Genomic DNA, 22,676 nt, shown 5'->3' with positions numbered 1-22,676 from the left:
AATTCTTGTGGTCAGTGAGGACAACGATTTGATGTTTAGCTCCCTCCAACCAATGTCTCCACTCCTCAAATGCCCATTTCATGGCTAACAGTTCCCGATTCCCCACATCATAGTTACGTTCAGATGGAGAGAACTTTCGGGAAAAGAAAGCACAGGGATTCATTTTAGATGTTACAGGATCCTTTGGGACAAAACAGCTCCTGCACCAATCTCAGAAGCGTCCACCTCTACCTGGAACGGGAGTGAGACATCAGGTTGCCGCAAAACCGGGGCAGAAGTGAATCTTCGCTTCAGCTCCTGAATGGAAGAAACAGCCTCCGGAGACCAATTCAACACATCAGCACCCATTTTAGTCAGATCAGTCAATGGCTTGGCAATACTAGAAAATTTTGCTATAAATTTCCGATAAAAATTAGCAAAACCCAAAAACTTTTGGAGGGCCTTCAAACAAGTAGGCTGAACCCAATCATAAATGGCCTGTACCTTGGCCGGGTCCATTTCAATAGTTGACGGAGACAAAATAAATCCCAAAAATGAAATCCTCTGTTCCCCAAAAAGGCATTTCGATCCTTTGACATACAGGGAATTCTCCCTCAAGATCAGGAACACTGTCCAAACATGTTCCACATGAGAATCCCAATCCTTGGAGAAGATCAAAATATCATCCAAATAGATAATCAAAAATGTATCCACAAAGTCCCGGAAAATGTCGTTCATGAAGCACTGGAAGACAGAAGGGGCATTAGTGAGCCCAAAAGGCATCACCAGATACTCAAAATGTCCCTCTGGAGTATTAAATGCCGTCTTCCATTCATCCCCATGCTTAATGCGGATAAGATTATACGCCCCCCTGAGATCAAGCTTGGTAAACCATCAAGTACCTTTAACTCTGGAGAATAGATCCGAAATCAGGGGTAATGGATACTGATATTTAATAGTAATTTTGTTGAGGGCATGATAATCAATACAAGGCCTTAATGAACCATCGTTTTTGGCCACGAAAAAAAACCCAGCACCTAAGGGTGAAGAGGATGGTCTAATATGACCCTTCTCCAATGCCTCCTTAATATAGGATCGCATAGCCTCGTGCTCGGGTACAGATAAATTGAAGAGCCGACCCTTGGGAAATTTACACCCCGGGCTCAGTTCAATTGCACAGTCATAACTCCTATGAGGAGGCAAAGACGCAGACTCATTCTCACTAAATACATCATAAAAGTCCGCCAAATAGTCAGGAACATCATGCGACTGAGGAGAGGTGGAAAAAACCGGAGCCTCACTAAGGGCACACCGACATCCCCAACTCACCACAGACACAGATTTCCAATCCAAAACTGGATTATGAATTTGCAACCAGGGAAACCCCAGAACAATGGTATCATGCAGATTATGCAACACCAAAAATCTTCAATTTTCTTGATGGTCTGGGGTGACCCGCATTACCACCTGGGTCCAAAACTGAGGTTTACTTTTCGCCAAAGGAGTAGCATCAATCCCCCTCAAAGGGATAGGCGTCCGCAGAGGTGTCATCGGAAATCCACAACGTTTAGCAATATCCAATTCCATTAGGTTAAGGGCTGCTCCCGAATCCACAAAAGCCTTGGCGCAAAATGTGGACAGGGAGGAGATCAGAGTAATTGCCAGAAGAAACTTAGGTTGAACACCACCCACAGAAAACGTGTGTGCAAAACGTTTCTCTCGTTTAGGACAGACAGAAATAATATGCGAGGCATCTCCACAAAAAAAACACAGCTTATTACGCCTTCTGAACTCCTGACGTTGCTCCCTGGACAAAACTCTATCACATTGCACAGGTTCAGACACTTGTTCAACAGGTGGCAACACCTGTCGTGCAGTCCTGCGATCAGGCAAACGCTGATCAACCTGAATGGCTAATGACATAGAATCGTCAAGACCAGAGGGAACAGGAAATCCCACCATAGTATCTTTTATGGCTTCTGACAAACCCTTCCGAAAGAGAGCTGCCAAGGCATTATCATTCCAGGTAGTAAGGACCGCCCACTTTCGGAATTTTTGACAGCACAATTCTGCAGAATCTCGACCCTGGCTCAATGCCAACAGGGTCTTTTCAGCCTGATCAATAGCATTAGGTTCGTCATACAACAACCCCAAGGCTTGAAAAAATGCGTTCACATTAGTCAGAATAGGATCATCTGGTTTCAAAGAAAACGCCCAATCCTGGGGATCGCCACGCAGCAAAGAGAAGACAATTTTAACCCGCTGCGTGGAGCTCCCTAACGAGTTAGGGTTTAAGGCAAAAAATAATTTACAATTATTTTTTAAATTCAAAAATTTAGACCGATCCCCAAAAAACACATCAGGAGTAGGGATCTTTGGTTCAGCAGCATGTGAATGAGCAAGGTAGGCGGAAACTCCCCGCACTTCTGCAGCGAGCTGCTCCACACTATCAGACAATTGCTTTATGTCCATTGAGAGAAAAAAAAATCCCCCTACAGCCTCAGAGATATAGAGGAAAAAATATACACACTTTTTTTATGTTTTTTTACAATTCTTTCCTGCTATTGAGTACCCTAGGATCTGCGGTATGGCTGGTGATTCTGTTATGAATGAGTCACCGTAGGAGGCAAAAACAGAAATACTAGCTAAGTCCAGAAAACCAGAGAAGTTGGCAGCTATCGGATTGCAGACCCCTGAACCTATCAACAACTAGCATTAGCCGCGGGGGGCTCCTACGGTGCCCTAGACCCCTCGATCACAGCCAGAGAACTAAATAGCCTAAAGACAGAAAGGGAAATCTAAACGGCCCCAGAGCAGACCCCAAAGCAATAGGCAGCCCCCAACATATAATGACGGTGAGGCAAGATGGAAAAACACTCACACAGATAGAAAGATAGGCTTAGCAAATGATGGGGCCCAAGCTAACTAAATAGGACAGGATAGAAAAGCTGCTGTCTGCAATCCGCCAAAACCCTATCAAAACAAGAGCCAACAGACTGATAGGGAAAAAAGCCCTGAAGACGCTAGGCTTCAAAAAGACTATATCAGTACTCAAGTATTTTCTGAAGACAGAGCAAAAAGGAATTCAGCTCACGCCAGCAGGGAATGGCAGAAATCCAGAAAAGCAAGGCAAAACAAAACCAAAACACAAATGCAAAAAGCAGAGCAGAAAACTTAGCTTTTGAGGAGCAGAATCAGACTGGTCTCCTAGAATCCCTCTGAGAAATCACCAGCAAGGCAGAAGGGCGTCGGCTGCCTTATATCCAGTCAGCAATTCCAGTCACCCAGTCATCATCCTGCTCAGGTGCTTGGTAATCAGCCTCACTACCTTCCTTCACCAGAAGAGGGAGTTCATCAGACCTCAATGGTGAAGGGGAAAATGAACTCTCAACAGACTCCCCTGAGTACTGTAGTAACCAGGCTGCTCCTGGTTTGGACGGCATTGATAGCGGGATTATGAAGTCTGTAGCTGGGGCTGCCAGTGGATATGGCCGGTTTATGGGGACTGCAGCCGCCGCTAAATCTGGCTGCATCATGGTGGATGTAGCCACCACTGGATCTGGCTGCATCATGGGGGTTGCAGCCATCGCTGGATCTGGCTGTATCACGGCGGCTGCTGCCGCCGCTGGGTCTCCACCCGGACCGGACATTTGCTTTCCCCCTAGTAACCTCAGCCAGGCCCTGTGTGTGTTACCATTGCAAGTGGCTGCTCCGCAGACAGGATCGATGGGGCTACTCCAGATTATTTTTTTTTCGGTGAGGCCTCTTGCTTCCGCTCACCACAGAGCACGGCCCGTGATTCACTTTGCACCCTCCTTCCAGGATCTGCCCACAACAACAGGCACCTCTCTTTCCACGTGCCGTGCAACACAACAATGATGATGCTTTCACAATTTAGAAAAATCTCTGGCATACAGTACCCGGCATTGCAGGGCTACAAGATCCTGTTTGTGATGCCAAAAAGGAGCTCCCACCAGGGGCGTGGAGATACTTGGTACTGGGCCGGTACTTAAGGAGATGTGTCATGACAGCAGTGACCCGGTCCATGGCCCTGGGCGTCCAATGAAAAATAATGATTAAAGGGGAAATAAAGTTTATAACAGATGATTCATGATGCTACCTGTGGTACTCAACTAGGAATGGCCGACGCTTCTTAAAGAGACCGTTGGGACTGATGGTGATGCGTGGATTCTGAACTGAATAACAATGGCCTTGTTGATTCTGACACTCAACAACTGCCCTCTTCTGCTCAAAAATCCTTTCCAACATATACAGTGTAGAGTTCCAACACTGGGGACATCACACAACAGTCAGTGAGCCGGAAGCTGCAAACGCTGCTGAATCACGGCAAGGGCAGCTGAAGCTGTGTGCTAGACCTGACACACCCTCGAACACCACGTTCGAGGGTGCATCATGAATTAATGCATCATCGCTAATGCATGCCGATATTGGCATGCGTTAGGATGCTTTACTGTCATTGCGGGCAATAGCTTTGTGATGGTGTGATATGTTGTGTGGGTATCATTTTGTGTACATTTATATTTTACGTATTTCCATAGTGTTCTCTTGTTGCCCTGTATCATTCCATGTTTTCTCCATCTTGTCTAGAGTCTCAATTACCTTCCAAAAGTCTGATAACTGAATTATCTCTCTTACTGTTTGCAGCCTGACTGTATCTATGCCTCTTGATGAACCACTTGTAGTGCCTTAATCCCCAAGGCACCTTTGTAAAGTCTGGGAGGCCTGAAAACCACCCCAACCTGTCTGACTACCCCTAGACGTAAGGAGGGGGCTGGTGAGGACAGGAGCTGTTCAAGTCAGACCCTGTGTAGTAATGATCGTGTGAATACGGCACGTCAGAGAGAAGGGGAAGCATATGGACCCATTTTATCCTCTGCTGAATTTTTGGACTCTCATCTCCTTGGACATTCATCCTGTTATGAAACTGCAATCGCATTCTGGACTATTGTATCCTCAGTGTGGATTGGTTATTGACCCTTTAGTTTTGCCTATAATAAAAGTCTTGGGATTGTTATCACTTCCCTTGCTCTGTCGATAGTGTGATATCGGAGAAGAACCACGTGATAACTAGTGGCAGCAATGGAATCAACAGAGTGTAACCAATGCAGAACCACCCACAGAGTGAGTACAGAAATTGGACTGTATCCAGTTTGCTGGAGAGAGCCAGAGACCTGGGCCTGAGCTACCAGGGACTGACTAAAGAAGCCTTACTTGACCTAATGGTGGGTGCTAGCCCGTCCACCTCCTCCCAGATGTCTGAAGGACAAGCGCTGGAGACAGGGATCCCCACCTCAAAAAGCCAGTGGTTGATGTGGTACGAAGAAGAGATGGCAGTGTTGGGCCCTGGCGTCTCTCAGGAGTATAAGGAAGAGGCTGTCTGCCGGGCACAGCAGAGACAAGAAGCAATGGAGCTTGAAAGAGGGAGTAATGCAATGTGGAGTTTAAACCCAACGATCCGGGAGCCTGTAGGGATCACCCGGACAGAGTTTAAGCCATTTGATGAGGCTTCCGGAGATGTGGAGGGGTTCTTCATGGACTTTGAGCAGCAGTGTGCTGTGATGGAGGTGCCCCACTCTGACTGGATGCGTTTGTTAGTGGGACTCCTGAACGGAAGCATGGTGGAGGCTTACCGAACCATTGACTCACAGCGGATTAGGGATTATAACACTGTAAAGCAGACTATTCTGGATTACCATGCTATCACCCCAGCCTCTTATAGGGCAAAGTTCCAAGACCTCCCATGCACCACGGGGGGATAATTTAGGATGTATGCACATAAGATGTCCCAGGCATGTCGGAGATGGATGGAAGCAGAAAACGCCTTTACTGTGGAAGATGTTATACAGGCATTCCTTATAGAACAATTTCTTGCAAAGTGCCCCGCAGAGGTATGGGAATGGGTCAGAGAGCACATGCCGGGTACCGTGGATAGAGCTGCAGCCCTGGCCAATGAAGCACTTACTATCCGACCACAATGGAGAAGGCTTCTGGACAATGAACCACAGCCTGCTCCCGCGCCCCGTCCCCCTCCGATTATATCTGCCCTTTCACCCAGTCACAAGCCGATGACAATCACGCCTCACCATCCTGGGCCCCAACAGTTCTGATCATGACCTGGGGGTTTCACAGAGAGGAGATGTTATGGGTGTGGGCAACCTTGACATTTGTAGTTTGGCTATCCCTCAAGGATTCGGAGGGAGCCCCACCTCGTCCAGTACATCTTGTGCACTCCATCCCGCCTGAGGAAGAGCTACCACCACCCCCACCAAAGTGGACCACCGACCACGGCACCATACATACCCTTCCTGGAGTGTACAGACTCTGGCCTTTGTCCTTTAGCTACCCAGAGAAACCACAATATCACCCGCAGGATGTCTTAATTTATGGATAAAAGGAGAGATACAGGGCGCATCCACTGTGTGAAATCCGTATAAAACAATTAAAATTGTGGAACAGTAAGGAAGGTGCTCACCTATTGGGGTTGTGAGGAAGTCACAATACCCATGAACGCTTAAGAAGCAGCAGCAAGTCTGCACAGGGTCCTAGGACAGAATTGCAGAAATGACGTGGAAGTGCAATAAGGACTGCGCTTGCTTCTGGTAGAGTAAAGGGTTCTTTATTCAGCCAACGCGTTTCCTGAGCCTGCTGGCTCACTTCATCAGGGCAGATTACATTGGAAGACAGTGAAACATACTTATAGACAAAAAAGGCGCCAATACAGGGTCAAACAGAATCAGCAAAGGTCAACAACAAAAAAAAAACAAAAAAAAAAAACAAAAAAACAAAAACAAACAAACAATGAAACTTTATGACAAGCATAAAAAACACAACAATAAGAGTATATATAGAAAAGAAAGAATAAAAATATGTAAAAGTACAAAAAATTAAAATATAAAACAGAGTGCTATGGATCACGGGGTTAAAACATGGCTATAGTTAAAAAAGGTGAGTCCTCAAGGGGTATTAGAATCTGGCTCATAAAATGCAAATGGAAGGTATTAGTCCACTAGACCATAAGGCTTGACTGTGGTGGTGTGAAAAGTAAATTGAGGGGTTAAAAACAATGAAATTACAAACATAGAAAACACAACAATAAGAGTTTATATAGAAAAGAAAAAATAAAATTATGTAAAAGTACAAAAAATATGAAAAAGAGTGCTAAGGATCACGAGGTTGAAACATGGCTATAGTTAAAAAAAAGTTGAATCCTCAAGGGGTATTAGAACACAGCTCATGAAGTGCAAGTACAGACTATAAAGTGCGGATGTAAGGTATTAGTCCACTAGACCATTAAGCTTGACTGTGGTGGTGTGAAGAATAAATCTTTTCCCCCTCTTCTATCAGATAAAAGCATCATTGATAATATTGAGGCCATAGGGACCAATTGTCTTTAATTTATAAATCCAATAGACCTCTTTTCTATTCAGTGCTTGGGTTCTATTGGAAACGTGTTCAGGGATGTGTTCTATAGGAAAAATGATGGCTTTAGAAAAATCTCTTTGGTGAAATAAATCAAAGTGACGTGACAAACCGTGTTTTTGATACCCAGTTTTAGTGTTGTGTCTATGAGAGTTCATTCTACAGTGAAGGGGTTGTGTGGTTCTGCCAACATACAATTTAGGACAAGGACAAAGGATGACATAGATGACAAAGGAAGACACACAGGACAGGTGGTTAGTGATGGTGAATTTTTCTGAGGTGAATGGATGTGAAAAGATAAATGTATTATGAGCAATATTACTGCATAGGCTGCACCTGGGTTTCAGGCATCTGAAAATGCCTGGTGTCAAGCCAGTGCAGTTATCAGGAGTACACTGGGTCAATCTGCTAGGGGCCAGATGGTTTTTTAGTTCTCTGGCCTTCCTAAAAGTGACAGTAGGTCTATCAGGCAGAACTTTATTGAGTATTGGATCTTTTTTGATAATATACCAGAGGTCACCCAACATATTTTTTATCTCTTTATGTTGGGAGTTATAAGTAGTGATAAAGTTGGCCTGATAGTTATCATGTGCATCCTTTTCTTTAGATCTCTCACTTAAAAGAGTTTGCTGATTAAAATTTTTAAAAACATTATTAAAAGTAGAATGAACCAATTGGGAGGGGTATTTTTGAGCAAGGAATCTTCCCTTGAGGACCTCAGCTTGATTATTAAAATCCTCGTCCTCTGTGCAATTCTTTCGGATTCTCTGAAATTGATTATGAGGGATGTTAAAAAGCCATTTGGAATAGTGGCTACTCTTAAAATGGACATAACTATTGGAGTCAACTTTCTTAAAAAAGGTTTTGGTATGAATTTTGGAATTTTTTATAAAAAAAGTGATATCAAGAAAGTCCATCTGGGTATTACTAATGTGGGGGGTGAATTCCAAACCCCATGTGTTATTTTGTATAGAAGAAATAAAGAATCAACTGAAACGTGACTGGTGTCCAGGATTAAGAATAAATCATCGATGTATCTTCTATATAAAACAATACCCTCTAGAAATGTTCCACAATTTTAATTGTTTTATACAGATTTCACACAGTGGATGCGCCCTGTATCTCTCCTTTTATCTCACAGTTCACTCGTGTCCCTTGACGGGGGCTCAGCGGTTGGTGATCTTTTCAGGAGCTGCTGCACTGTCCAGGATCCATCATGGATTATTTCAACCATCGTCTTCTCTCCAGAGAGCGCCTCATTTTACAGGTGGTCGGCCAAACCCAGCCGTTTGACCAGGAGGAGACCCCACAAGTGGCCTTTTCGGAGGACGACACCAAGACCATGAGGAACCTTTTCCACACCTTAGAAGATTCCATCAAAGAAGAAATCTCCAACAGCCTACATGCTAGATTTCTAGCTATATATATGGACGAGCACATCTGTCCTAAAGGACTCAGGATTTCATTACAGACACCTTTTTCAGAAGATCCTGTCTTCTCAGATGAATGGGAAGATATTCAGCATGATTGCATGCAGAGACTGTTATTTTGCTTGCATAAGAAAAGGACTATCCTTGCTCAGATTGCTGCAGAAAAGGTACTTGAAACTAATGCCATGTTATCTAATTACTCTGATCACCCTCTTTTTAAAAAAATTAATTCTAGCATCTCTATTGCAGCTCTAAATTTGGAGCATGACACAATTATAAAAAAATCAAAAAAATTGAGCAGGGATAGAGAGGACCCTTCCTCTCCTATCCCTGAGACACCTGGTCCAGAGGAAAGCTCTGCACTTCCAAAATTTTTTTCTCATATTAAAAAACACCCCCCTGCTTCTTCTAACACTCAGACTCATTCCCCTATGAACACTAACTCAGGGAGAGTCTTCATTAACAGTAACAGAGGGAGAAAGCAACATCTGAGAAGCTATCCGAGGGATCCCCCTAGGCCAGCTGGACCTATTACACCTACTCTTTCCACTACTATTGTGCCCACACGCACCCTTTCAGAATTGATGGACTCCAACATCAATTCTTTCAAGTCTAGTGGGGGAATCCCTACCACTATACCCACTGATAATGTTACTCCTAATCCTGCCAATGACATGGCATCACTAATCATTGATAGAAGGAGATCTTCCTTCCCCCTACATTTTTTTGATCCCCCACTCACCCCAGCAAAATCAGACACCACTGAGGTCTCTGATTTTGACCCTCCTGTCACCACTGATCTTATTGTCCTTAATGCTGACAACCCTACCACCTCCTACATGGATAAACTCCCTGCTGTTTCCACAGAAAAGAGGTTGATCATTAATGACCAGGTCATTGTTGACAACTCTGCTGCTGGTTCATCAGCAGCAGTTTCTTTTCTACCAGTTGCATGCAATCCCATTCCCCAAGCAAAAAAAGATATCACTTCTTTTTTTCAGAAGGTCACACTAAAAAGAAAAAACCCTATAGAGGAGCCAGAGGTCAAGGAGCAAAGAAAAAAAGGGAAAAGCGACAACTCATGCCAATAAAATCGAATGTTTTTCATTTATCTTCTGTCCCCAGAGGAGGAAGGGTTGCTAAGCAAGGGGCTTTCTTTTTGCCCGACAAATAAAAGCAGTGGTTTTGAGTTATTTCTTGATGCCCAGAAATACATTAGGAAACTTACCCTACTGAGACATTTTGAACTCAAAAAAGTTCACTCTAACCCTGACACTTCAAACACTACAGTTGTCTCTTCCTTCCACCTTGATGTCAGAGGGAAATCCTCATTCTACCCACTAGAAAGCAGAGGACATCATATAGAAACATTCTCTGACCTCCTATTGGATCGTCTAAATGCACTACCCACCCAAAATATACCAGTAAAACAAAATTTGTCCTCAAAAGAACATGTGGCACTGGAAAAATTAGAGAAAAACACTAATATCGTGATCAAATCTGCAGACAAAGGTGGAGGGATAGTGATTCAAGATAAAACTGACTATGTGAATGAGGCTTTTAGAATTTTATCTGACAAAACATTTTATTCACCCATTACCCAGGACCCCATCCCCCAAGCCACTGTTTTTTACAATGATTTTATTAAAAAGGTGCATGATTCTGGGGTTCTTAATGACCATGAAAAAAAGTTTTTAACAGTCAAGAACCCCTCCACTCCCTTCCTGTACCATTTACCCAAAATACACAAGAATACTATTAATCCACCAGGAAGACCCAATATTTCAGGTATTGACTCCCTTACCAGTAATCTATCATTTTACATAGATAGAATCATGCAGCCTCATGTCTCACAGCTCCCTAGTTTTTTAAAGGATTCTACACAACTGATCAATTTAACTAATAACACACCTTGGAAAGATTCTTATGTTTTTATTTCTTTTGACGTATCTGCTTTGTATTCCAACATTGATCACCAACTAGGTTTGAGCTGTTTTAAAAAATTTATTTTAACCGACAGTCGACTGTCTGACCCTCAAAAGGAATTTATTTTTAATGGGATGGATTTTATTTTACATAATAATTTTTTTACTTTCTTGGGGGATTTTTATCATCAGATCAGAGGCACCGCTATGGGATCACGGGTCGCGCCAACTTATGCTAATCTTTTTATGGGGGTCTTTGAGAATGTTTTTATTACTATTGATTCATTTCTAGAGGGTATTGTTTTATATAGAAGATACATCGATGATTTATTCTTAATCCTGGACACCAGTCACGTTTCAGTTGATTCTTTATTTCTTCTATACAAAATAACACATGGGGTTTGGAATTCACCCCCCACATTAGTAATACCCAGATGGACTTTCTTGATATCACTTTTTTTATAAAAAATTCCAAAATTCATACCAAAACCTTTTTTAAGAAAGTTGACTCCAATAGTTATGTCCATTTTAAGAGTAGCCACTATTCCAAATGGCTTTTTAACATCCCTCATAATCAATTTCAGAGAATCCGAAAGAATTGCACAGAGGACGAGGATTTTAATAATCAAGCTGAGGTCCTCAAGGGAAGATTCCTTGCTCAAAAATACCCCTCCCAATTGGTTCATTCTACTTTTAATAATGTTTTTAAAAATTTTAATCAGCAAACTCTTTTAAGTGAGAGATCTAAAGAAAAGGATGCACATGATAACTATCAGGCCAACTTTATCACTACTTATAACTCCCAACATAAAGAGATAAAAAATATGTTAGGTGACCTCTGGTATATTATCAAAAAAGATCCAATACTCAATAAAGTTCTGCCTGACAGACCTACTGTCACTTTTAGGAAGGCCAGAGAACTAAAAAACCATCTGGCCCCTAGAAGATTGACCCAGTGCACTCCTGATAACTGCACTGGCTTGACACCAGGCATTTTCAGATGCCTGAAACCCAGGTGCAGTCTATGCAGTAATATTGCTCATAATACATTCATCTTTTCACATCCATTCACCTCAGAAAAATTCACCATCACTAACCACCTGTCCTGTGTGTCTTCCTTTGTCATCTATGTCATCCTTTGTCCTTGTCCTAAATTGTATGTTGGCAGAACCACACAACCCCTTCACTGTAGAATGAACTCTCATAGACACAACACTAAAACTGGGTATCAAAAACACGGTTTGTCACGTCACTTTGATTTATTTCACCAAAGAGATTTTTCTAAAGCCATCATTTTTCCTATAGAACCCAAGCACTGAATAGAAAAGAGGTCTATTGGATTTATAAATTAAAGACAATTGGTCCCTATGGCCTCAATATTATCAATGATGCTTTTATCTGATAGAAAAGGGGGAAAAGATTTATTCTTCACACCACCACAGTTAAGCTTAATGGTCTAGTGGACTAATACCTTACATCCGCACTTTATAGTCTGTACTTGCACTTCACGAGCTGTGTTCTAATACCCCTTGAGGATTCATCTTTTTTAACTATAGCCATGTTTCAACCTCGTGATCCTTAGCACTCTTTTTCATATTTTTTGTACTTTTACATAATTTTATTTTTTCTTTTCTATATAAACTCTTATTGTTGTGTTTTCTATGTTTGTAATTTCATTGTTTTTAACCCCTCAATTTACTTTTCACACCACCACAGTCAAGCCTTATGGTCTAGTGGACTAATACCTTCCAATTGCATTTTATGAGCCAGGTTCTAATACCCCTTGAGGACTCACCTTTTTTAACTATAGCCATGTTTTAACCCCGTGATCCATAGCACTCTGTTTTATATTTTAATTTTTTGTACTTTTACATATTTTTATTCTTTCTTTTCTATATATACCCTTATTGTTGTGTTTTTTATGCTTGTAATAAAGTTTCATTGTTTTTTTTTTTTGTTTTTGTTGTTGACCTTTGCTGATTCTGTTTGACCCTGTATTGGCGCCTTTTTTGTCTATAAGTATGTTTCCCTGTCTTCCAATGTAATCTGCCCTGATGAAGTGAGCCAGCAGGCTCAGGAAACACGTTGGCTGAATAAAGAACCCTTTACTCTACCAGAAGCAAGCGCAGTCCTTAATTTATGGATACAAAGTTTCAGGATTTAGAGACACAGGGGCATGCCTGACTATTGCTGACCCCCGTGTGGTTCAAACCGAGGCAATTTACCAGGGTCCGGGAATTCCCATTGTCCTGGTGGGGGGTGCCCGCAAATATATAAAGCGAGCTTCTGTGCGTTTGGATTATGCTTGTGGAGAAAAACTGTGTTGAATTGGAGATATGGAAGGACTTCCTGCAGATATGCTCCTTGGGAAGGACATTGGGGAGTTACAGTGCCAATTTGTGGGAGCAGTCACCCAACTACAGGCCCTTCAAGCACTACGTCATCCAGACTTCACTAGGGAGCAACCACCACAAACCGCAGCAGAGTTGGTAAGCAATACAGTTGTGGCCAAAAGTATTGACACCCCTGCAATTCTGTCAGATAATACTCAGTTTCTTCCTGAAAATGATTGCAAACACAAATTCTTTGGAGGATCACTGGAACAAGTGCCCCTGGGCTCCCATTTATCGGATATACAAAAGGACAATATTTTTGGTGTACTAGAGCGGAGGGCTGCTGCTTTCTCTTCAAAGCCGGGGAAGACTACTCTCACCAGCCACCATGTGGAAACCCTGAACAACACCCATCCAGCAGGTTGCCTACTGGGTTCCAGCGGCTGTTCAAGGCATGATAAAGAATGAACTGGAGGAGATGAAATGACTGGGAGTTGCTCTGCCATTCCACAGTTCTTGGGCCTCTCCTGTCATCCTGGTCCCCAAGAAGGATGGTACAACACCTGCATTGATTACAGACAATTAAATGATGCCACTAAGAGTGATGCTTACCCCATGCCCAGGATTGATGATCTATTGGATCATCTGGCCAGTGCCCAATTTGTGACCAAGTTAGACTTGAGCAAGGGGTACTGGCAGATACCCCTAACGGAGGACGCTCGGGAGCGCTCGGCCTTCATTACTCCATTTGGGCTTTTTGAGTTCCTGGGAATGCCCTTTGGTATGAAAACTGCCCCCGCTACTTTCCAGAGACTGGTAGATCGACTGTTAGAACAATGTCAGGACTTTGCCTGTGCTTACGTGGATGACATTGCTATTTTTAGCACAACCTGGGAGGAACATCTTAAACACTTGGGCATAGAGCTAGACTGTATCCTTACTGCAGGACTGACCATTCGCCCTGATAAATGCCAAATAGGGATGGCTGAGGTGTAGCACCTTGGTCATAGAGTAGGGGGTGGGACCCTAAGTCCTGAGCCTGCCAAGGTGGAAGCCATTAGCAACTGGTGAAGACCCCAGACTAAAAAGCAAGTACTTGCATTTTTAGGAACTGCTGGTTACTATCAAAAATTCATTGCTAATTTCAGCACCTTGGCACAGCCCCTAACCGACCAGACCCGCAAGAACATGCCTAGGAATGTGACATGGACGACGGCATGTGAGGATGCCTTTTCAGCGTTAAACACCTCCCTCATCACTGCTCCTGTCTTGGCTGCCCCTGATTATAAGCGCAGGTTCCTCGTGCAGACAGATGCATCCACCTTTGGGATTGAGCAATACTTAACCAAGTGAACGCCGCCAGAGAAGAACATCCTGTTGCTTTTGCCATTCGGAAATTACTGGATCGGGAAGTTGCCTATGCCACTATTGAAAAAGAGTGCCTTGCCATCGTATGGGCGCTAAAAAAATTGCACTTGTATGGCTGAGACTTTAACCCCTTCCTGACATCAGACGTACTATCCCGTCCATGGGACCCAGGCCCCTATGCCCATGGACGGGATAGTACGTCTACCGCGATCAGCAGCGCCCACGTGGTGAGCGCCGCTGATCGCGGCCGGGTGTCAGCTGATGATCACAGCTGACACCCGGCACAATGATCGCGGTGTACCGGGGGCTAAAGGGAAGCATCGGCAGGGAGGGGGCTCCCTCCGTGCTTCCCTGAGCCCCCCACGGCAGCGCAATGTGCAGCGCTGCTGTGGGGGGCTCCTTTCCTGCAGGCCCCCGAATCCAAGATGGCGACGGGGGCCTTTGGGGGCCTGCAGGAAGCTGGCTTCCTCAGTGCCTGCAAAGCGCAGGCATGAGGAAGCCTTCTGCACTGTCTGTGACAGATCGCTGATCTGTCACAGTGATCTGTGATGTGACAGATCATCGATCTGTCACAGGACAGTGATGTCCCACCTGGGACTATTTAATAAAGTTAAAAAAAATTAAAAAAAGTGTTAAAATAATTAAAAAAAAATCGCCAAATAAATTAGAAAAAAAAAAAATATTCCCCCAAATAAATCCATTTTTTGGAAATAATAAAAAAACAATAAAAGTACACATATTAGGTATCGCTGCGTCCGAAACAACCCGCCCTATAAAACTGTCCCATTAGTTAACCCCTTTAGCGAACCCCTTAAAAAATAAAAATAAAAAACGAAGCAAAAAATGATTTATTATCATACCGCCAAACAAAAAGTGTAATAATGCGCGATCAAAAAGACTCATATAAATATCCATGGTACCGCTGAAAACATCATCTTGTCCCGCAAAAAACGAGCCACCACACAGCATCATCAGCGAAAAAATAAAAAAGTTATAGCTCGCAGAATAAAGTGATGCAAAAATAATTATTTTTTATATAAAATAGTTTTCATTGCATAAAACCGACAAAACATAAAAAAAAACCTAAATGAGGTATCGCTGTAACCGTACTGACCCGAAGAATAAAACCGCTTTATCAATTTTACCGCACGCGGAACGGTGTAAACGCACTCCCCCAAAAGAAATTCATGAAACGCTGGTTTTTGTTTATTCTGGGTCCCAAAAATCGGAATAAAAGCAATCAAAAAATGTCACATGCCTGAAAATGCTAACATTAAAAACGTAAACTCGTCCCGCAAAAAATAAGACCTCACATGACTCGGTGGGTTAAAATACGGAAAAATGATAGCTCTCAATATGTGGTGATGCAAAAACTATTTTTACAATAAAAAGCGTCTTTTAGCGTGCGACAGCTGCCAAACATAAAAACCGCAATAAATAGTAAATCAAACCCCCCGATATCACCCCCTTAGTTAGGGAAAAATAATAAAATAAAAGAATGTATTTATTTCCATTTTTCCATTAGGGTTAGGGCTAGGGTTAGGGTTAGGGCTAGGGTTAGGGTTAGGGCTAGGGCTAGGGCTAGGGTTAGGGTTAGGGCTGAGATTAGGGTTAGGGGTGTGTTGGGGTTTGGGTTGGAGTTAGAATTGGGGGTTTCCACTGTTTGGGCACATCAGGCGCTCTCCAAATGCAACATGGCGTCTGATCTCAATTCCAGCCAATTCTGAGTTGAAAAAGTCAAATGGTGCTCCTTCCCTTCCAAGCTCTGCCATGCGCCCAAACAGTGTTTTACCCCACATGTAGGGTTTCAGCCTACTCAGGACAAATTGCAAAACAATTTTTGGGGTCCAATTTCTCCTGTTACCCTTAGGAAAATAAAAAATTGGGGGCAAAAACATCATTTTTGCGGAAAAAAAAGATTTTTTTATTTTCACGTCCGAGCGTTATAAACTTCTGTGAAGCACTTGGGGGTTTAAAGTGCTCACCACACATCTAGATAAGTTCCTTAGGGGGTCTAGTTTTCAAAATGGGGTCACTTGTGGGGAGTTTCAATAGTTTAGGTACATCAGGGGCTCTCGAAACGCACATAACACCCGCAGACCATTCCATCAAAGTCTGCATTCCAAAACGTCACTGCTTCCCTTCCGAGCCCCGACGTGTGTCTATTCAGTAGTTTTCTCCCACATATGGGGTGTCAGCGTACTCATGACAAATTGGACAACAACTTTTGGGGTCCAATTTCTCCTGTTACCCTTGGGAAAATGAAAAAATTGGGGACTAATTGATCATGTTTGTGGAAAAAATACGATTTTTTTATTTTCATGCCCTGGCATTATAAACTTCTGTGAAGCCCTTGGGGGTTCAAAGTGCTCACCACACATCTAGATAAGTTCCTTAGGGGGTCTAGTTTTCAAAATGAGGTCATTTGTGGGGGTTTTCCACTGTTTAGGTACATTAGGGGCTCTCCAAAGGCAACATGACATCCGCAGACCATTCCATCAATGTCTGCATTCCAAAACGTCACTACTTCCCTTCCGAGCCCTGACGTGTGCCCATACAGTAGTTTTCTCCCACATATGGGGTATCAGCATACTCAGGACCAATTTGACAACAACTCTTGGGGTCCAATTTCTCCTGTTACCCTTGGGAAAATAAAAAAAATGGTGACTAAAAGATCATGTTTGTGGAAAAAATACGAATTTCTTATTTTCACGCCCGGGCGTTATAAACTTCTGTGAAGCACTGGGGGGTTCAAAGTGCTCACCACACATCTAGATAAGTTCCTTGGGGGGTCTAGTTTCCAAAATGGTGACATTTTTGGGGGGTTTCCACTGTTTTGGTACATCAGGGGTTTTCCAATCGCGACGTGTTCGATCTCAATTCCAGCCAAAAACGTCAAATGGCGCTGCTTCCCTTCCGAGCTCTGCCATGCGCCCAAATAGTGGTTTACCCCCACATGTGGGGTATCAGCGTACTCAGGACAAATTGCACAATAACTTTTATGGTCCTGTTACCCTTGGGAAAATAAAAATTGGGGTGAAAAGATCATTTTTGTGGAAAAAATATGATTTTTTTAATTGTACCGCTGTACGTTATAAACTTCTGTAAAGCCCTTGTGGGTTCAAAGTTCTCACCACATATCTAGATAAGTTCCTTGGGGGGTCTAGTTTCCAAAATGCGGTCACTTGTAGGGGGTTTCCACTGTTTAAGTACATCAGGGACTCTCCAAACGTGACATGGCGTCCGATCTGAATTCCAGCCAATTTTGCATTGAAAAAGTCAATCGGCGCTCCTTCCATTCTGAGCTCTGCCATGCGCCGAAACAGTCGTTTCCCCTCACACATCAGGTATCAGCATACTCAGGACAAATTGCACAATAACTTTTGCAGTCCAGTTTCTCCTGTTACCCTTGGTAAAATAAAAAAATTGAACCTGAAGTATTTTTTTTGTGAAAAAAAGTTAGATGCTCATTTTTTTTTAAATATTCAAAAAAATTCCTGTGACGCACCTAAAGGGTTAATAAACTTCTTGAATGTGGTTTTGAGCACCTTAAGGGGTGCAGTTTTTAGAATGGTGTCACTTTTGGGTATTTTCTATCATATAGACCCCTCAACGTGGCTTCAAATGTGATGTGGTCCTAAAAATAAAATGGTGTTGTAAAAATGAGAAATCGCTGGTCAATTTTTAACCCTTATAACTTCCTAACAAAAAAAAATTTTGGTTCCAAAATTGTGCTGATGTAAAGTAAACATGTGGAAAATGTTAGTTATCAAGTTTTTTGTGTGCTGTATCTCTGTGATTTAAGGGCATAAAAATTCAAAGTTGGAAAATTGCAAAATTTTCCAAATTTTTGCCAAATTTCCATTTTTCTCACAAATAAATGCAAGTTATTTGAATGAAATTTTACCACTAACATGAAGTACAATATGTCACGAGAAAACCGTGTCAGAATTACTGGGATCCATGGAAGCGTTCCAGAGTTATGACCTCATAAAGGTACAGTGGTCAGAATTGTAAAAATTGGCCCGGTCATGAACGTGCAAACCACCCTTGGGGGTGAAGGGGTTAAAATTATTACAGACCACAACCCCCTCACATGGCTGAACCACGTATCGGGGGACAATGGAAGATTGCAGCGGTGGATCTTGTCCTTACAACCATACAGCTTCTCCATCCAATACAAGTGGGGAAGCCAACACCAGAACACCGATCGGCTATCTCGACAAGAAGAACCATAGGCTCCCCAGGCCAACCTACCCCTGCCACTGTACAAGGAACGATAAACGATTGAGCAATGTGGACTAAAGCGAGCAGGCCAGAGGTCTGTGTAGACCTCATGGCATGCTCACTTATTATGAGGGGGGAGAGGTTGTGATGGTGTGATATGTTATGTGGGTATCATTTTGTGTACATTTATATTTTACGTATTTCCATAGTGTTCTCTTGTTGCCCTGTATTATTCAGTGTATTCCCCATATTATCTAGTGTCTCAATTACCTTCCAAAAGTCTGATAATTGAATTAGCTCACGTACTGCCGGCAGCTTGACTGTATCTATGCCTCTTGATGAAACCCCTGTAGTGCCTTAATCCTCAAGGCACCGTTGTCAAGTCTGGGAGGCCTGAAAACTGCCCCACACCTATCTGACTACCCCTGGATGTAAGGAGGGGGCTGGTGAGGACAGGAGCTGTTCAAGTCAGACCCTGTGTGGCGATGATCGTGTGAAGACGGCACATCAGAGAGAAGGGGAAGCATATGGACCCATTTTATCCTCTGTCTGCTGGATTTTTGGACTCTCATCTCCTTGGTCATTCATCCTGTTACTGAACTGCATTCGTGTTCTGGACTATTGTATCCTCAGTGTGGCGAATTATTTATGGACCTTTTAGCTTTGCCTATAACAAAGGTCTTGGGATTGTTCACACTTCCCTCGCTCTGTTGATTATGTGATATCGGAGGACCCCGTGACAAGCTTTATAAAGCTAAAGAAACCACCGGAGCAATAGGCACAGGAGGGCATGAATTTTGGGATGTGCAGATCTTTTAACTCCTGCAGTTCTGTGTGTATTGCTGTTGATTTTAAGCTTGAGTTTGTGCCTGGTGTTCCACTGTGAGGAGGGTGGGGCTTATTTAGATGAGGTAACTGTCTCTTTTGTGAGGATAGTGGGGGCTGGTCTCTCTCTGTGTGGGGGGTGGAGGTTTATATAGAGGAGGTAAATTGTCTTTCTACCTCTTTCTTTCACCAGATGAAATGGAGAAGACATCAGACAGGGAAATATAATACTGGGGGTTTATCACTTCACATAGCTGGCTCCTACATCATGTATGGGATTAATATTACCTCAGAAATTCATATAGCCAGTCATGAGGTCATCACTTCACATTACAGATGATAGGTGCACAATCACCTCAGACATTGTGTAGTTTCAGCTCCTACATCTTGTATGGGATCAATATTACCTCAGAATTCATGTATCTGCCATGTTCCCTCATGTCTGCAGTGAAAGGAGGTCATCACCTCACATTACAGATGATTTTAGGAGCACAATCATCTCAGACATCATGTATCAATATAGTATCAGCCCCTACATCATATATGGGATTAGTATTACCTCAGAGATTCATGTGGCCACCATGTCCCCTAGTGTGGCTGCTACAGGTGTACAGGGTCTGCCGTAACATGGTGGAGCTGGGTTTACTTGACACTGATGAGAGGAGAGCAGTTGGGGATGGTATATGTATGAGAGGACAGAGCACGGACACATACATTGTCTGCCATTAGTTCTGTGGGCACATGTGCTGGAGATAAGGGTGAGAGGGGAAGAGTGAGGGGGATGGGGTGTGCTGAGGACGAGTGGCTGCACTTCATGGCAAGGCTGTGTGTAGTGGCCTTGCTGTGCTGATTATTCCCTCTCCCCTTCCCATTTATGGAGTCTTGTAACCTGTATGTGACCTCATCTATGCTATATGCTGATCATTTTGTGTGTACATATCCTGTGTATCCAGGTTGCTTTCACTATGTATGTGGTATCTGTGTAAAGGCTCCGTCCAAATGTGCTGTATACTTATCATGGATACATAGCTGAGGTCCATGTTATCACTTCTCACCCTGCTATATACAGATCATGCTGTGTATAAAGACACTGTGAATACAGGTTTTCCCTTGCTGTACATATAATCTGGACCTGACTTCCAGCTTAGTTCTTTCTTTCTGTAGTTATGGCAGCTTTTATTCCTCTTATGTTACACGCTGTCCTGCCTGATATATCGATCCTGTTTCTGTGTATTGTCCCCCTCATATATTGCTTGATCGGTGTATACCAACCAAGTTCTTATTTCATATTACGTAAGATGGTGGATAGCACAGGCCTGAGTGGATTACCTGGAGCTTTAATATATATATTATGTCACGATCGCACCCGCTGACACCGGTATGTCATGGACGGAGGGATGCGACGCACTGCCAACACACGGCTATCACAGGCACACGGGGGCTTATCTTAGTTATCCCACCGCTCGCACCATGTGATAAAAACAGCAAGCTATTCTTGCCCTAACAATTTACCGCAGGTGGGTTATTTTGAATGTCCCACCACTGCTAACAATCTTCCACGAACTGCGGGGATTTATGAATACCCACTTTTCAGTTCCACTTTGGAACTCGCAGCTCTCCAGCGCCACCCTTACCCTCAGGTCAGTCAGGGAACTACACCTGGGATAATTGGTTTCCGGACGGGCTGCTTGTTGTGCACGGGCGATTAGGCCGCTGCAGTGAGGGAATTATCAATGCTTTGGCTGCAGCCACACAATCAGCTTCTAAAACCATTCTGTCACTGCCAGCTAGCCCAACCGACCTAAACACACTTCAACACCACCAGCTCCAGCTTTCTCTGCTTAAGTTATAAACTTAATAGAGGGGTTTGAAGCCAACCCAATCAGTGGCGTAATTATCTTAAAGGCACGTGTTCATTTTTAGAGCATGAAGACAGACTAATAAGTTTTATAATTTATTCCCAAAAGGGTGGGCAGTGATTACACAGATAAAAAAATGTTACAAAGTTGAGACATTAGGTATGTACAAAGCAAATATAAAATAAAAGGGATTAACATAGATCAACACTTACAGTTGCTTAGATGGTCTGTAGGCTAACCATGTGGGGAGGCGGGGGCCACATGTTGCCCTGCATCTGGGGTCCTTTTGGCATCAAACCTCCAGCTCGAATGAATGATTTTTTGGAAATGAATGCCTTAAAGCTTTGAGTTTGTGACCTCACAAAAGGGGCAGTCTGGAGAGGGTCAGCCCCTTTTCTTGGAGCTACAATTCTGACTACAAAACTTTTTATAACTATATCTCGCAGAGGGTACCTCATATAAACACGCACATGGTATCATTCTTTTTATTCTGTCAAATATAATAATTCAAAACCAAACATGCAGTAGTTATGTTACACCGTTTAGGAGAAATCCAGTTCTCTGTTTCTATGGGTGCTGGAACAGTGAAAATTATGGGCCAGAAGGCTGGTTTCGTGTCCTACGCGGATATGTGATTTTTATATCTCTGTCGCATATCATTTTCACGATCCAGCCTCTTGAATATTACTCATACATACATCCATACATACATCCCTCAAAACCAGGGGAAGAGTCTTGAGGAGATCATTTGCATATTCCCAGTGCCTTCTGGGATAAGTGAAGAGTCTCCGCGAGCTCAACGATCACTGGGTTTTGGCCGTTGCAGCTGAAAAGAGGAAATCGGAAAACCAGGGGAAGAGTCTTGAGGAGATCATTTGCATATTCCCAGTGCCTTCTGGGATAAGTGAAGAGTCTCCGCGAGCTCAACGATCACTGGGTTTTGGCCGTTGCAGCTGAAAAGAGGAAATCGGAAAACCAGGGGAAGAGTCTTGAAGAGATCATTTGCATATTCCCAGTGCCTTCTGGGATAAGTGAAGAGTCTCCGCGAGCTCAACGATCACTGGGTTTTGGCCGTTGCAGCTGAAAAGAGGAAATCGGAAAACCAGGGGAAGAGTCTTGAGGAGATCATTTGCATATTCCCAGTGCCTTCTGGGATAAGTGAAGAGTCTCCGCGAGCTCAACGATCACTGGGTTTTGGCCGTTGCAGCTGAAAAGAGGAAATCGGAAAACCAGGGGAAGAGTCTTGAGGAGATCATTTGCATATTCCCAGTGCCTTCTGGGATAAGTGAA

Source organism: Dendrobates tinctorius, unplaced genomic scaffold, assembly GCF_039654945.1.
Source record: "Dendrobates tinctorius isolate UK_male_01 unplaced genomic scaffold, ASM3965494v1 ptg000077l, whole genome shotgun sequence".
NCBI lineage: Eukaryota > Metazoa > Chordata > Amphibia > Anura > Dendrobatidae > Dendrobates > Dendrobates tinctorius.
Note: the sequence above shows the minus strand (reverse complement) of the source record.